Below are 18,156 nucleotides of genomic sequence, written 5' to 3'. Positions count from 1 at the left end.
GATATCTCAGATGGTAAAGTGCTTGTCATATAAGCTTCAGGGCTTAATGTTCATTCCTAGAAAAATAAAAATACTAGGCAAATGCGATTTCCAACACTGAGAGCCATAAAGGCAGATTTTTAAGAAGTGCACAAGGCCAGATAAAACTAGCTAAATCAGCCAACTGCAAGCCAACATGAAATTCTGCTTCAGAAAACAAAATGTGTGGCTCTTACTGAAGGATACTTAGGTTTGAAATCTGCCCTCTGTATACATGCACACACATGTGCACATACACCCCCACACCAAATTAAAATGCACGTACACACATACACACAAAGGAAGACTTTTTTTATCATTAGTCACAAATTAAATTTTTCTCATGTGCGTTTTATAAATGCAAGGGAAAAACAATTAACTTTCTTCCATTGATCTTCTCCTGAAATTTTTGAGACTTCAAATCAAAGAGTTTGATTATCCATACTGAATGGTGAAAATATTTACTTCTAAGAGATCAGAGGCAGGATTAATGTGCAAAACTATACTCATCTCCAAAGATCCATGTTTTGCTAAAATCTGATTATCATGGATGGTTTGACAGGGCACAAGGCCATGCTATGGAGTATTTGGAGTATGCATAGTAACCACAGGTCATGTCTTTTTGCTGTCTGCCTGGATGATGTGTTGCTTGATGCCATGTAGGCCTGTAGCTGTCTTAATAACAACAGCAGGTGAACAATGTGTTTTAGATAAGGTACTTGTTCTCAGGGCTAAGCTAATAGCTGTAACTGCAGAAGTAATAAATTGTCAAGTCAAGTGTTTAAAGGTTTAGCTTAGAGGTCAGACTTTCATGTTAAACTCCACTGATTAAAAAGTTCGACTTCTGAGGTATGGCTTCTGCATTCAGAAACCGAAAGGTCAGTTCAAGTTTGCGGAGAAACTGAAAATAAAAGCCAAAAGAAAGGTGGATCTGAATATAGCTTCTAGGATTCTCTTAATAAAGAGATAGCAATTTAAATAGAAGTTGAGCCTCAAGGAAGGACCGAAATGGTGTCAGGAAGCAACTGTGCCCAGTTAAAGCCAGGAAGAAACAAGCAAAGCTCAGAGATGCTAATGAGAGCATGGAGGGGCTATGAAAGCAGAGGTCAAAGCCTCCAGATTTCAGTGTCCAGGACAGAGGCTGAGTCTAGAGGGATTCCCAATCATTTGATCATTCACACAGTTTTATTCATTAGTACACAGCACATCTACAGGATTGACTCGCTGAGCCATATGTAAAAACCATCAGAAGCTCAGATGTGAAGCCAGAGGACCTGGGGTTTAGAAACATTCCAAGCACTGAGCAGGGAAAATAAAAGTCAGAGAAGAGCACTTTAGTCTATTTATCTATTATTTGAGAAGTTTATACATTTATGTGATATATGTTAAAAATATCCCTCTCTCACCCTCGGCTTCTCCAAGACTACCCTTCCATCTACCTCACAACTTCATAGTCTATTTTGGGGGTATTGTACTAGCTTCTGGCACATGGGTATATGGGTATTCACTGGAAAATGGTGGTGAAAATAGATATAGCTTCCTATAGAGGTATGTGCTTGAAAGCTTAGCCCATAGAAAGTAGCACTATTAGGGGGTGTGGCCTTATTGGTGTAGGTTTGGCCTTGTTGGAGGAGGTGTGTCACTAATGAGGTGGGCTTTGAGGTCTCATAAGCTTTATAAGCTCAAGCTATACTCAGTATAGAAGATAGTCTCCTCCTGGCTGCCTTCAGATCAAGATGTAGATATCAGCTTCTTCTCCAGTACCATGTCTGCATGGGTATCGCCACTCTTCCTGCCATGATGATAATGGACTGAATCTCTGAAACTGTAAGCCAGCCCCAACTAATGTTTTCATTCCAGGAACTGCCTCAGTCATGATGTCTCTTCAAAGCAACAAAACCTTAACTAAGACAATGGGCAACCTCCAAGAGGTGACCCACATAAAGAAAAATAATTCTTCTTTCTTTCTCTGGCAGTCATCAACTGCCAAAAATGTGCAGGTAGCTGAGGGCCCCTTGAGATTTTCCCACATCCAGAATGTTGACTGGCTTGATCTTGGCAGATGTGATGCAGGCAACCATAGATGCTGTAGGTTCCCTGCACACAATAGCCCAGCCACAGCTAGAACACACTGGTTTTGCAACAATTCTTTCCAGACACTTACAATCTCACTTCCTCTCTTGACTAATGCTCTTTGAGTCTTGAGAGAAGGAAGTGAAAATGAAATTTGAACAAGCCATAAGAACCATTCAAGTCTCTGAAATTTAGAGGATTGTTACTGCTATTGTAGGCACAGTGAACCTGGGAGAACAGAGCCTAAAAATGAGGTGGACTAAAGTCTCATGCAACAGTAATTTTTATTCAGGGCATTAGATCGTCTATATTCTGAAGGTATCTTGGGGGTTAGGCAAAGTCATATAAACAAAGTTTACTTAAGTTCAAGCTGTATACAACCACTAGGGTGCGGGAATGTGGATTTAGTCTGTGTAAGGGCACTAGGGCACCTGTGCTTAAAACATCATTGTAAATAACAGTGGGTAGGATGCTGAGTAATATAAAGTAAACCTTTTATTACACCTGGCAGGGGCAGTGAAGTATATTTCAAGAGCAACCCATGTTATGAAAAAATAAAGATTGTAAAATTTTGCTTTGTTTCCTTGAAGTTATCTCACAAGCTCTCAAAAGTACTCCACACATAGTTTCACTCATCGTCCACATTCCTACAGGGGACGTTTTACTCTTTTTTAGGGAAAGGGGTAGTAATACCATACATAGTTTATAACAATCACAAAGAAGTTACAGACCCCAATTCATCCGGACTTCAGTTTAATTCCACGAAGTGGGTATTATTTACTGTCACTTGTCAAATGAAAAAATAACTGAAGTAAATGGTTGAATTATTGGCTCAGCATCACATAACTAATAAAAGAAATGGTTGGGGTTTGAACGCAGTTTTTGTCTGCCATACTGCTCTGAAGAAAGGCCATAGTTCCAGGTGGGGTACAGAACAGGCCCTGAGCGTATGTTTGCTGCACAATGACCATAAGACAACATATGTGAGCACAATTTCAGGAGACTCAGCATGCTCCTCTTGAGGGGAAGCACCCAGGTAGGTTTTGTATCTTCTCTTTGGGGAAGAAACCAATGCCAATCCCTGGCAAGGCCTGTGGGGTAGATTTAACTTGAAACAGCTGGCAAGAGTTGGGTCAAATTGTAAGCCAGATTATGAATTTAATGTTCTCCAGAGTTGCCCTGCTCAGTGAAATATGTGAAAAAGTTTATGCAGACATTCGAGAGATAATGCCATTATAACTTCTCAGTGCCACCATTGTTCTATGGTGGGAAATTAGCAGACAGGACGATTAAGGACAGCTGAGTATTATGGCCAAGCTAATTACAGATTTTGATTGATATAATTAAGACAAGTTGGGGAGTAGGGAATGAAACAGTGGCCAATTTCAGGAAGAAAGACAGATCTCCTGAATGACCTAGAATTTTAACAAGGATCTAAGGATGGATATGTATCCAGAAATTCAATAGTTAGTGAGGAAAGAGCTTCTGTCCCAGAGGAACATCCAGTACAAAAGCCCAGATGGGCAAAGGCCCTCTCGTGCTCATGAATTAAGGAGGGTCAGTGTGGTAAGGGCTAAGGTCTGTAGGACAAAGTGAGAGAGAGAAAACGCCAGAGCATGCAGGGTCTTAGGCCAATAGCAAAGACTTTGAGAATATCTAAGCACATGAAACTCCTTGAGAATGTTCAAAGCAAGACATCACATACATTTCAAAAAGATTCCATAGACTGTGTATCAAAATGGATCTGTCACATCTCTGAGAGTGAAATGTTTTGGGTGAAAGTATGACCTGTGAGTGGTTAAACATGATGGCTCTAGGCACATTTAAGAGAAAAAGAGCAGCTAACTTGGAAAATGAAAGAAAGATGATCTGCTGTCATTAATGTAGGCAGTGAGAGCCTGGAAGAACATGAAAATAACAACATGGAATGTTCTTCATCTTTTCCCCTCTTTTTGAAGTTCTAGTGTCTTCACAAACAAGATGCCACTAGGTGCCCTCCTTCCCAGCACACAATTTGCAGACCTTTGCATTCAGGCTGGCAATTACACAGTTAGCCTTGTTCTTGGGCATTGAGCTCAGATTCAATTAAAGGATGAATTTTTATGGTTATCTAGTTTGCAAGCCACAGATGCCTTTTCATCCATGTACTCATTGCTAAGTTCACTTTTTATCATTTCTTCCTTCTTCCATCACTCACTACCTCCTTTCCTTTCAACTTCTCTTCCTACTTGACTTCCTTCTTTCCCTTTTCTACATTTCCTCTCTTCCTTTCCTTCCTTCTCTTTCCTTCTTCCTCCCTCATTTCCTGCCTTTTCCTTCTTTCTTTCTTCTCTGTTTTTCACTCTATTCCTTCCTTCCTCCTTCTCCTTCCTTTCTTTTTTTGTTTCCTTTTACTCCTCCCTTTCCTCCCTTTTCCCTGCCCTTTCTTATCCCTTTTTCCAATCTTTCCTCCTCTCTTCTTACCCCTTTCTTCATTCTCTCCACACTCCTTCCTCCTACAAACCCTCTTTTTCTTTCTTGCCTCTCTCTCTCTCTCTCTCTCTCTCTCTCTCTCTCTCTCTCTCTCTCTCTCTCTCTCTCTCTCTCTCTCTTGTTAGTTCCCCCTTCATTTCTTCCTCTCTGCCTACTTTTTTGGTTCTGTTATCATGGATAACCCTCACTAACACAGAGTTTCAGGATGGGGAAGGGTGTCTAGAAAAAGAGTAGAAGCTGCAGGATCCATGGGGGACAAAGGTCTGATAGATACCATAAATTCAGTAAGACACCAAAATGTAGGATGTCTTGAATACATGAAAAAGCAGGCTAAGGAATAAGGTCTACATTCTGAACAACAGAACTACAAAGGTAATCCAAATGCCCCAAGGTCAGAGACAGTGACTGATTCATTCATCTTTGTTTGCTGAAGGAGTTCAAACAAAAATCAAAAGGATGAAAAGACTTCCAGGGAAATAGAATCATAATGTCTGCATTCCACCAGCTCCCAACCGAGCTACATTAAGTCTGTAAACCACCTTGACTTTCAGCTCTTCTCAGGAGTGGAATGTGGGTAGCAGGGGATATCTTACTGCTTAAGGGAAGTAGCTCTTGAAACTACCCACACAAAATTGACACCTTAAACCCAAACCCCTGCTTCCAGCAGCCTCAGTTGACCCTCCCTCTCAGTAGGGAGTGTGTAAGGATCTTTGAGCAAATTCTGCAGCTATGTAAATTTAATATCAGCTTATAGAATGGCATCATGCACAGCGAAAGAATTTGCTTCACTGTCAATGGATACTTTTAATTAAATATAAAACCGCAAAAGGCTCTACCAGTAGCACAATATCATTACATCTGCAGGAATCTGTAATTTGCCTTGGTGCTGAGGATCGTCATTGACAGGAAGTCAGAGAAGGGGACTTTGCATTTCTGCTCACTGTGAAAAAAGTGATATGTTTTTCTCCTGTATAAGCAAAGCATATACACAGCCATAAAATATCATTTCCCTTTAGCTCCTCGACAGATTTGATAAAGTTTTAGAATGTGGGAAGGGGAAATGGAGGGGTTACTTTAAAAGATAAATTTAATCATGTGAGTTTAACAATGGTGTGTTCATTCAGCCCCTCCCATTCTTGAAGGAGGAAAAGACTGCTTTTAAACAATCAAAGGTTAAAGTTACTCCCGTCATTCATGTGGTTTCACTCTCTTATGCATATTGAAATACCTCAGAAAGATTTATAACCCTGATACATACAGCCTGAGTTCCAGTAAGTGAGTCTCTTTTTGAAGGTTAAATATTTATGCTTCTATTTCCCTGCCTCACACAGACAGCAAGAGTAAACCCAAGATAGTCAAGGAGTCATGGTGACAGGCCAGGGTTATAACGAGAAATGACCACAAGCTCATGATCCAGAACATCTCTTCTCTCTCATCCTATTTCTTTAGAAAATGAAGGGATGGACAGATGGGTGGATGATGGATGATTGATGGATAGAACCTCCTAGTGACTCATCTCAGGAAGAAGTAACTTTCTTAGATTAAGTGTGAATCTAAGTTCATATAAAATTCCCCAAACTTTTAGTCTAGATTTAGACATTTGGAAACAACCTCCTTTAGAAGGGAAGCAGTTATAGTTAATGGAAAGCTTGTCTTTATACTCCAGCTATGTAGACCTCTATGTAGTGAGCAGGCAGACACTATTTCTTTTACAAACAGAAAAATCAACGTTTTTAAGCAGTCAACAAGATTGTCCTTTCTTCCCACATTCGGAGAACCACTACTGTCCCAGAATTACAGGCACTATTATTTTTCCTTCTTGTTGTGACCATTCTCATAACAAATATTTACACAATGAATAATAATTTAAAAACAGTAAATTACATTTGAACTTCACCCCAATCTTTTTTCTATGTTTATGTTTATCTTATTTCAATTTCAAGCACTTGTCTGTATAACAGCAAAATGTACATGTTCTGGAAAAGCCATTAAAGGAAAACTTAGTATTTCTTTATTCTTCATCCACGAAACCTTGTTCCTAAGAACGAGCGATCAACTTCTTCACTTATGGCTACTGACATCATCCCAGTATTTACAAACACGTTCTCATTACAATTTCTCAACTGCAGAATTCCTACTATAGAAGGTAAGACTTGAGCAGCTGTCAGTTCTCTCCTCTAAGATACACAGTCACCTCCCTCCCTACTCAACTTCTTGGTGACATTATAATGCAGCTTCTCTTAATCACATGTTTACTAATGATATTTATTTTACTTTATTTATATTATTACATTATATTTATTTTATTTATTTGAATGTTTATTTCTCATAATCACTTAAATGAGCAGTTCTCAACCTGTGAGTCGCAACTACTTTGTGGATCACCTATCAGATATCTGAGTATCAGATATTTATAATACAATTCACAACAGTAGCAAAATTGCTGTTATGAAGAGGCAGCAAAATAATTTGGTGGTTAGGAGTCAGCCTAACATGAGGACCTTTATTCATGGGTTTCAGTACTAGGAGGACAAAGGACTGCTGATTTAGAAGTGCTCATAGTTGCTGCTGAGATGAATGTTGTCTTTCAAGTACTTCAAGGAATTTTTGTTATTCCTCTGGAGTTCAAAAAAATGCAACATGCTTTTCTTAGTGTCCCACCCCAAGATTTTTTCTAAGTCCCAAACTCTTGGGTTTTTTTCTTTTCACTTAACAAATCATTTAAACAAAATATGCTTATGTGTGTGTATGTGTCTGTGTGTAAAACTATACATATATGTAATATATATATGTATATATATATATATATATATATATATATATATATATATATATATATATATATATATATATATATATGACAGATGATTTCTGCATCTTTAGTACTCTTATTTCAAGTTAAACATCTTAGTCTCCAGGTTCTCTATAAAATTGTCACTGGACAATCTACATCCCCAACTAGATATAACAGCTTTTTTATCCATTCTGTCTGTGAAATAAGACTTATTTCTTATTCAACAAGAGTATACCCTCTGGTCACTTTTACAAAGTGAATAATATTTTGAGAATTTTTAGAGCCATGTTTCTTTGATTTTTCTTTTACAACTAGTTAATAATGTAGCCCAACCTTGAATTTAAAACCTGTTATTCCAGAATTGTAAAGATACTGTTTCAATATATTCTCTTCAATCTTGTCAAATACAGTTATATTTTTTCTCAGCATTTATATGTGATTTATCCCTTTTTTATAAAAGATTTAAAAACCTTTTGCCTCTGGCATTCTAAAATGCCAAAATACAAGGCTTAATTTTTGGTCTTTTCTCATTTATTCCTTTGGACTCTTGTGGGAGAATAATTTCAATCTGGGAATTATTATCATCTGAAATGAAAAAGTTAATTATTTCATTTCTAATTTTATTCTATTACTTTCTCAGTAAATATTACTACTTCAATATTGAATCTCTTGGACTTCATATCTAATTTTCTTTCTCCCAACTATCTTTCATTTTTAATTTATTTGCCTTTTTCATCACTTTAATCAAAGCAAAATGGACATAGAACCATGTCAAAAATTTTAACTGTACAGTTTGATGAATTTTGATCCACATGACCACCTAGAAGTTGAATTCTATCAAGTATATTTTTTTTGCAATGGTAAAATTTTGACAAGTTGGAGAAAAGTCTTTAATCAAATCTTTCTGCTGTCATCATTGAAACTAGGGTACTATGGCCAAGGTAAAAGCTGGGGCTCAGAAAGAAAAGCAGAATGAGCAGGAATCGGAGATAAAAACACAGAGAAAGACTAGTGAAGGTCTGTATGAACGTGTGTATCAACCAGTGTGTCTTTGTGAAATACACATATAGGTTAATATATGCTCAACTATAAAGAGATCAAAAGGATTGTCTTACACAATTCTTGGGGCTGGGTAAGCAATTTTAAAGTTTGTATAGCAAGCAATTAGAAGTATAAATTACCAACATATAGGAACCTGACTTGATATGGGATTATTTTTGTTTGCTGGCTTCAATAGAGAGGATAAACACAGAGGAGAGTGAGAGCAGGTACAGAACTCCTCTGCTTCCGTAGCCAACTGAAGTCTCCTGGCCATCGAAGGCCTGATCACCCTTCAACGTGATTCACATCACTAACAATCACTCAGAATAAATCTGTTTATATTTTTGATGTGAAGGCGATGCATTAAAGATTTTATTCACATTTTAAAAACTGCATTGCAAGGAAACAAGATTTGTGTCTAATTAAATAACTGGTAGAAGGTAGATACTCTACTTTTTCTCTCTGTTGCTATGGTAACTAACTCGGGCCAAAAATAACATAAGAAAGGATCCATTTGGCTCACAGTTCCAGGTCACAGCCCACTGTCAACAAAAGTCAGGATGGAAACTCAAGCAGAAATTTGAAGTGGAAAGCATACTTGCTGGATCTCTCTCTATTTTATACTTGGTTCCTTACACAGCTCAGGACCATCTACCTAAAGAGTGCTGTTGCCTGCAGGGGGCTGAGCCCTTCCGTGTCAGTAAATAATTAAGCCAGCTGTGCCCACAGGGCAAAGTGATCTAGGCAGTCTTTCAATTAGAACTCTGGTCTAAGATAACTCTAGGAGATGTCAAGTGGACAGTAAAAGGTAAATAGGACAATAAGTGACTGTTGCTTCGCCTCTTTACCCCATGTATCTCATATAGGCCAGCATACAACTCTCCTTTCTCTTTGAAAAGCAGGACCTTTCATCTGTCGTTCACTTAGGTAGATTACATGCATCTATCACCAGGGCTGGCTTAGAATCCCTTCCTTCCATTTGGTAAGTACTATGAGAAGAATTCTCTTAAAGATCTCACTGAAATTAATACATATCAAACATATACTCAGATCCATCAACTAATTTGGTGAAACATTGATCATGGCATTTAAAGAATTCTTAAAATTATACTTAAAGTTTCAAGGAAAATTGAAGGGGTTCCTCTTTACGATGACATGTATTAATACTTAACACCTGTAGTTACTTTTCCATAGTGTGATAAAACACCATAACTCAGGCATCTAAGAAAGAAGGGTTTATTTGGACTTATTGTTCTAGGGAGTTAGATTCTACCATTGTCACCACAAGGAAGCCTGGTTATGGGCAAGTATAACAGATAGAGGAGCAAGCTTAGAACTCACAAATTAAACCACGAGCAAGAAGCAGACACAGCAAACCGAGAATGGCTCCAGACTTTGAAAGATCAAGCTCTGAACCCAGTAATGTACTTCCAGAAGGTTCCATTTCCAAGACCTCCCTAAGCAGTGTCATTAACAGGGAACGAATGTTCAAATGCCAGAGTCTATGGAGGACATACTCTTAAAAGCCACCACATTATCTATAAATATTTGACAAAATGAAACAATTGAATACCTTTTAACTTTTTAGAACTCTATTCAGTTATTGTCAACAATCATTTTGAAAGGTTGCCCTGAATGGGATGGCACATCGTATTTTATCACTAATATACAGAGGTGTCTTCCTGTAGTAAAAAGGATAAAAACAAATCTGGGGGTAAAAAGAGTCACCATGGGCAATTATCACACATAACTAAAACTCTTGGATCTGGCCACTTTGCTATGAAATCTTGCTATGCATCTTCACAAGCTTTGAAGCTAGGCATGAGATAAGCTATTGTGTTATCAGGTAGTTCTCCTAAGTTAAAAACCAATGTTGCCTCATGGTCATTTTGGATTTCTTGGAGTTTTTTTTTTTTTTTTTCTTTCACTAAATGGATAGTAGTGTCATATTTAGCCAGTGCTTTCCATATTTGTTAAAGACTAGAAAGTAAATTATTTAGACATGTTTTTCAAATACATACAGCAAAAAAATGGCTAAGATCTTCATACCAGATTAGCACCTTCCAAGCAGACAGCACCTTCCAAGAAAACTCTGGAAACTGCATTATGGGCCCTCATACTAAAATCTGAAAACCAGTGGGAGTATAATCGCACCTGCTCTATGTGACCTTGCAGTTCCCTCTCACTGTAAATAACCTCCTTCTCTCTCCCACTGATAGTTGGTTTAGGACACATTGGCCAATGAAAGGTTCACAGATATGATGGACATATATATATTCTTGTTCTGTGGCCTCAAAAACTGAATTAATGACCCTGAGAAGATCATTCCATATGTAATTACTTGTTTGTCCACGGGGCTCCAGAACATGGTTCTGTGGAGTACAACTGAATCTTCCAGTAGTCAAGGCTGGTTTCCCACTGTTATGGTCAAGGTTGGATAGATTCTTACTGTTAAAAAATTAAGGCTAGGTTCTTACTATTATAGTCAGAGCTGGGTTTTTGCTGTTATAGTCAAGGCTGGGTTCCCATTGTTATTGTCAAGGCTGGGTTCCCACTGTTAAAGTCAAGGCTGGGTTCCACTGTTATAGTTAAGGCTTGGTTCCCACTGTTACAGTCAAGGCTAGGTTCTTGCTGTTATAGACAAGGATTGGTTCCCACTGTTAGAGTCAATGCTGAGTTCGACTTTTAGAGTCAAGGCTGCATTCCCACTTTTATAGCTGAGAAGTGGAGAAAGGACCCACTCATCTTAAGCAGCATGCTATTCAACAAAACTGCTACAGAGCTGGAGAAGGCATCACAGTCCAGTTGTTCTATTCCAGCTTCATTTCTTAGAGGGTTATAGTACTCAACCTATCTGTTTCAGGCAACCCTTCCTGCATCTCTCTTAGCTGCAGCAAGTTTCTTCAAGTTGAAGGTAGACAAGACAGCATACCTTTCATGTGACAATTATACCTACAGTGATCCAAATCATGGGAAATGAGATAACAAAATAATGACTGGTGGCTCTTCAGGTTCATGCTATTAACTAATTTTGTAACAATAGAAAAGAACCAGTTTCAAACACAGAACAAGTTTATGTATTTAGAAAACATAAAACACACCTTAATATTTTTAAGTATCAATAAAAAGAAAATCTGAGAGGTAGTCTCTCTTTGTTATGTCTGCCATTCCTTCCTTGCTGTATTGCTAAATGTGTTGTTGGCCTGACACATTTTAAGTGAAACTTATAGCTTTTGTTTTCAAAATACAATCATAGAGACACACAAACTGATGTAGTGAAGATGATTAGAATAAAATGTAGGTGATTATTTCATTGGTTACTGCAAAGAATGTATATAAGTTTAAAATAAAAATGCTTTGTACTTATAACTAACTTTTCAATAAAATGCTGTACCTCCATGTTCTTCAATAGCATTTTTCTGTACAATGCAAATATTAGATAAAGCAAGAAAATTAACAATAGTGTTGATCTATGAACTACCAGCTAAAGAGTGGTTACAGTTGGCAAGCAAATTACATTTAAAACACTGATTATTGGTATATATTTATGAATAAAGTTATTTACATACAATCTGAAGGCTGGTAAATCTGGGAAAAATCAGGTTTTGTATATATAAATTCTGAATTAAAATTCTAGTAAACTTATTTTTGCTGTTCCCTTTTTCTTAATAATATAAGTTATTTAACAATGTGATTTAAACAAGTGAAATATTAAAGCTTCATGACTTAAAAAATAAAGTTTTAAAATTAAAACAATGAGATGACACTAACCTTGCCATTTTTAATATTTACTGCAACACAAGGTTAGTGTTCTCACTGATTTACTATAATCAGCAGGTACCCCAAAATTGGAGTAAGCATATCAGAGGCAATATGAACAAATTTAGTGTCTGCCATCAGGAACAGTTGGGAAAGAACGTTGAGGGATCCACACCACTGGCCCACCTTGGAGGATATTTGGAAGATGTAGTTCCTTGTGTGGTGACAGGATATCTTGTTGGCATAACCAAATATTATACAGGTCTAGAAGGTATGATACAATACCAATGGCCCTCTGGATTTCTTTATTCTTTATGTATTGATATAGTCCTTCTGGATGTGTATACACAAACTACCACTAAATGTGCTAATTTTCTTCTTTCTTACTTTAGCCAGCACCAGAATATATTAAATAATGCTGCATATTATGCTAGAATAAAGAGTCCTCTTTGTGCTGAGCACTGATGTATATCTGTCAAAATGAAAAACTTTAATTCCTACATTTTCTGACATTGTTCTATGGATTATGCCCTGAATTACTTTGTTATTCAAATTAAGTTCCAAAACATGAAAGCATTTTTGAAAATAATGTAGTTGAAGTTATACAATAATGTATCAGATGTTGTTGCAGATGAGAAGAGAAAGCTCTTGTGATTTGGTTTTTATTGCAGGAGGATAGATAATAACTAAAATAATAGCCATTTGCTCAAAGCTTTTCATTTCACAAAGAAGGTAACAAAATACAGAATACCCATCTAGTCTGATAATATGGCATCTTTTAATGTCTCCACTCTACAAATGCAGAATCAAATTCATGAGGATGCTGTGACGTAATGAAGGGGTTGAGGTTTTATAACAATGAGATTTAAAGTCAGGAGCTTTGACACTGGCACAGTTTTCTTCTCAAAATAACATAGTTGGTATTTATATCACTTTGGATACTTTTGTCTAGTTGCAAAGAGAGCCCAGCAAAAAGATCATTTAAAAAATGGTATAAGCCTTCTGATTTGGGCCAAGATAAAATAGCAATGAAAGGATTCACTGTCCCACATTTAAAAACTATTAAACGGGACACACAGTATGAAGCATCTGGTTTTGGGGGTAGTAGATATGGGCAGTAGAGAGGGAGATTCCTGAGGGAAAAAAACAAGGGTAACATGATGTTATATATCCACAGCTTTTCCCCTGCCAAGGTGCACAGAGAAGCCTGTCAGATCCTAATGGTCTCCTCAGATAGGGGGACTTATGGAGCTCTAGAGTGACCAAGGCACCTAAGACAAGGAAGCTGTAGAGTTGGCCCTAGGCATCAGCAAAGGTTGCATGTGAGTTATCCGCTATGTAGTTTTAAGGACATGAATGCAGAGGAACAAAGATCAAAGGCTATAGAAACAACACGGGGATCAGTCCTTGGGGCGACCTCAGGTCTTGTTCCCATGGCCAGTCTAGGAAATAGATACATTTGAAGTGACCCTAGCAGCACAGTGAAATTAGCTTCAGGAGGGAACTGCCCAGAGTACAAGCCAAAATGAATTAATTTCTCTCTGTGTAACCGGGATGAAAAAAAAAACATCCAGATTTCCTTGGCTAGAAGCTTTCCTGGGATACAAGACATCCAGGACACTCTCAGGCAAATCTGATGAGATGAACAATCTGCAAAGACCAAGAATAAAGATACAAACATACCCAGACATTTATATAAACATTTTCACAAAATCTTTAATCCACTAAGCAACTACCAGGTATACAAAACAAATCAAAAAAATACAATGAATAATAAAAATACAGAAATACTGGAGATGAGAGTAATGGAAAGAATTCTGTAATTATATTATGCATATTTACAGAGAACTGAAAGACGGGCCCATGTTAAGGGCCATGGGACTTCCAACCTTCAAGAATTAAATAGCACAGTGGACACCATGATGCATGTGATAGATTGGATTAGGATCAGTTAGATAAGTGGAAAGAAAAAGATTGGTGAACTTGAAAACACAAAATAACCCAGAAGAAAACACACGTGGGGAAAGGGTGAATATTGTGAGCAGAGCTTCAGTGATACATGAAGTAATTTTATGTAGTTGCTATTAGCCTGTGAGTGAATATAAGAAAAAAGATTAAGACAATTATTTGAAGTAATGATGACCTACATTCTCCATTATCTGAATTTGATAGAAACTACATTTACCCATTCAAAGATCTCAAAATATTTTCAGTAACAAAAACCACCGTGAAAATGATCAAAATACATTCTAGTTAATTGTCATTGGAAGTGTTGAAGTAAAACATTGTTTACAGGCAAATAAAGAAATTAGCTTCTCCATGGTGGTTTAAGTCAGAACTCAGTGGAAAATATCTTTAAATCATGGAAAGGGAAATTTTTCTGACTTCCTTTCAACCAAGAGTTAATACCACACAATCTTTATCATAGGTGTGTGAGAAATATGAACTTTTTCAGACATACAAAAAGCCAAAAGAATACAACAATAGCAGTACCTGTTAAAAGAAATTCTTTGAGGCTCTGGAGCAATGGGTTGCCCCTACTCTTGCACAGCACTGGAGTTCTGTTCTCAGTACCCATAGATGGCTCACAACCCTGTCCCCAACAGTTCCAGTTCTAGAGGCTCTGACACTCTTTATTAACATCATTGGGCACCAAGCACATGCATAGTGCACATACTTATGTGTTCGTAAAACACACACATGAAAAATAAATAAATCTTTAAAAATAATTCATAAAAAGTGATTCAGGTAGGAGAACAATGATAGAGAGGAACATGGGCTTTTGCAAGCTAAGGAAAGACACCAAACCAACTATCATATTGGGACACTAAAGGGCTTCTGTCCCTCATTGAAATGAGAATTTCGATTGCATTTGTAACACTTGTATCATATCTCTCTCTCTCTGTGTGTGTGTGTGTGTGTGTGTGTGTGTGTGTGTGTGTGTGTTTATGGCCTGTTCAGATCAGAGGACATCTTGTAACAATATGTTCTCTTCTACCATGTGCGGCCCATGTAGTAAAGTCGGATGACCTGGCTGGCATGCAGCTGGTGCCTTTATTCTCTGAGCTATCTCACCGCCTTTTGACTATGTTTTCTAATCTTACACTTAGAAAGAAATAATCATTTTGAAAATATTGATGTTGGGGGGAGCTGTAACATGTACAATATCTAATATGCATATACAATACCAGGCCAGGTCCAATATACAACAATAACATAAGTTAAGTGAACAAGAAGAATATCAGAGTAAGGTTTCTGTAATTTATTTCAATAAGAGATACTGCAGAGACATGTGTCCTTTGGCTAGGAAACTGCCCAGGTGGCTCTTGTGTTGAAGGCTTCATCACTAGTTCAGTGACCAGTAAAGAACACTGGGGAGGGCAGTCATTGATCAGGGGGAATCTGACCTAATCAATGGAATAATCCATTTATAGAACCTCAGAATGGACCGTTGAGAAGTGTTAAAGCTATGAAAGGAGAGGCCTAATGTGAACTTCATCACGAGGAATGTGTGTGACTGAAGTGAACGTCTTTGGGCTGTGTTGACCTCTTTTGCTCTCATTGTTCTTTTATTTTTAACTTATGCAATTTGCTTTTTTACTAATGGTACCTTTTATGTAACTAAAATTGTTCAGTGTTTCTGATAGACCTCTTCACTTAATCTTCTTTTTCTTTGTCTGTTTATTTGTATTGCTTTTGAGACAGGATCTTGCTGTGCAAGATCCCTGGCTGTCCTCGAACTTGCTCTGTAGACCAGCCTGTCCTTGAACTCAGAAATCTACCTGCCTCTGCCTCCTGAGTGCTCGTGTTAAATGCCTGGACCACCACACTCTGCTACTGCTACTTTTTTTTTTCAGTATCAAGCCCCATGATACTTCTGTTTTTAAGAACAACTTTTGAGGATCTTTATACTTAAGTACTATATTTATGTCATTTCCACCCATCCTCCTTTCTGCTTCCACTTATTAACCCAGGACGAGAAGCTTTACATACTGGGTCCATTACAGAACTAGAGAAAACAGAAGCAGGTAAGTGGAGCCTCTGAAACCATGAGGAGATACACTGTTTCTCCTGCAAAATATTTTCACAAGCTTGTCACAGTGAGGAACAGACAAGCAATGTATATCATGATAGTATTTGCAGGTAGAGAGTGAGAAGTCACAAATGTAGAGTACAAAAACTCTAAAGCAACCTCCAGTAAATGACATAGTCACAGACAGTGAATATGCCCCAGAGGTGAAAAAGAAGTCGTTAAACACACAAAAAAGGGATAAAAGGCAGAGCAGCAGAGGAAATCTGCAAAAATCTGGGTTATCTGATTCAACCATATTGGTAATTATTTCGTTTAAACCACCTGACTAAAAGTGAAATGTTCATCCCCAAACAAAGAAGCAACATTTAGCCATATGGAGCTTACAGTAAATATACTTAAAATGTACCTGCATAAATAACTAGAGAGGAAAATGCAAAACCACACATCGCTACGACAATAACAAAAAGAGAAGTACCTTTGCTATATAACTTGGGTTGTATTCGCTGGCAAAGTGCTACCACAAAATAGAAGGACACGCTGTAAAGAAAGAATGGCAGTTCTCCTATAGTCTGTCTGGAGCTTTAATGTGCATGTACCCAACAAGACAGTAATGATGTGCAAGAATCAAAACTTGACAGAAATGCATGGAGATATAGCCAAAGCCCATAGCTATAGTTGGAGACTTAGGGCCAGACATATGAGTCAGTGAATAAGGCTTTTGACAACAGGTATTAATTATGACCTGAGTTTAATCCATGAGCACCATGTGGAGGAAAGAGAGACCTGATACCTGTAAATCCTGCTCAGTTCTGTACAAGTGCACCATGCCATGTGCTCCAACACACTAAATAAGCAAATGGAAGATAATTAGAACAAACCCCAAAACCAATAATACAAAAACCCCTACCAAAACAAAAAGCACAGTAAAAAATGTGGAGTCTGTTTGGTGTCATCCAACCATTCCTGGGGCCTATCCTGGAATATGTTTGATGTACCCATGTCACTCCATTGGAGAAAACTAACCTCCCCTTTCCCAGCACAGAGTAATTGCAAATGGCTTCTTGGGTAAGTGTGGGAATGAATGTGTGCTGCCCCCTTCTCCCTGCTGGGATTTCCTCAGGCTTGAATTTGTGAAGGTTTGGTGCATGCTGTCATAGTTTCTGTTAGTTTATGTATGTATCAGTTCCCTGTGTTTGTGTGGTGGTTTGAATGAGAATGGTTACCATGAACTCATATGTTTGAATGCTTGGTCATTAGGACATGGAACTCTTTGAAATAATTAAAAGGATTAGGGGATGTGGCCTTGCTGAAAGTGTGTCACTGAGAGTGGGCCTTGGAATTTCAAAAGCCCATGCCAGCCAAAGTATTTCTCTCCCTCCATCCCTCCCTCCCTCTCTTCCTCCCTCCCTCCCTCCCTCCCTCCCTCCCTCCCTCCCTCCCTCCCTCCATTCCTCCCTCCCTCCCTCCCTCCATTCCTCCCTCCCTCCCTCTCTCCCTCCCTCCCTCCCTCCTTCTCTCCCTCCCTCTTTCTCTCCCTCCCTCTCTCCCTCTCTCCCTCATCATTCCCTCCCCCCTCTCTCCACACTCTCACTCTCTCCTCCCCACACTTCTGTCTTTCATATGCAGACTATATGGTAGAATGTAGAATGTAGAGTACAGTTTCAGCTACTGCTCCAGTGCATGCTTGCATGCTGCCACGTTTCCCACCATGGTAACAACAGACTCACCCCCTGAAACAGTAAACAAACCCCCAATTACCTGTGCTCTTCCTTAAGAGTTGCAGTGGCCATTTTTTCTCTTTGCAGCAATAAAGCAGCAAGTAGACATTCGAAAGGACACTGTTCTTGGGATCCTCCACCACCTTAGGTTCGTATATTCTTTCTGCCTTCTCTTCCACGAAATAAACAGCGTGAAGTTGGGTAATTATCTGAAGAGGATACAGTTCAAGTTTGAGGAGGAGAAAGAA

This window comes from Micromys minutus, assembly GCF_963924665.1.
Source record: "Micromys minutus genome assembly, chromosome: 3".
Classification (NCBI taxonomy): Eukaryota; Metazoa; Chordata; class Mammalia; order Rodentia; family Muridae; genus Micromys; species Micromys minutus.
The sequence above is the reverse complement of the archived record's forward strand: the minus strand, read 5'-3'. Positions refer to the sequence as shown.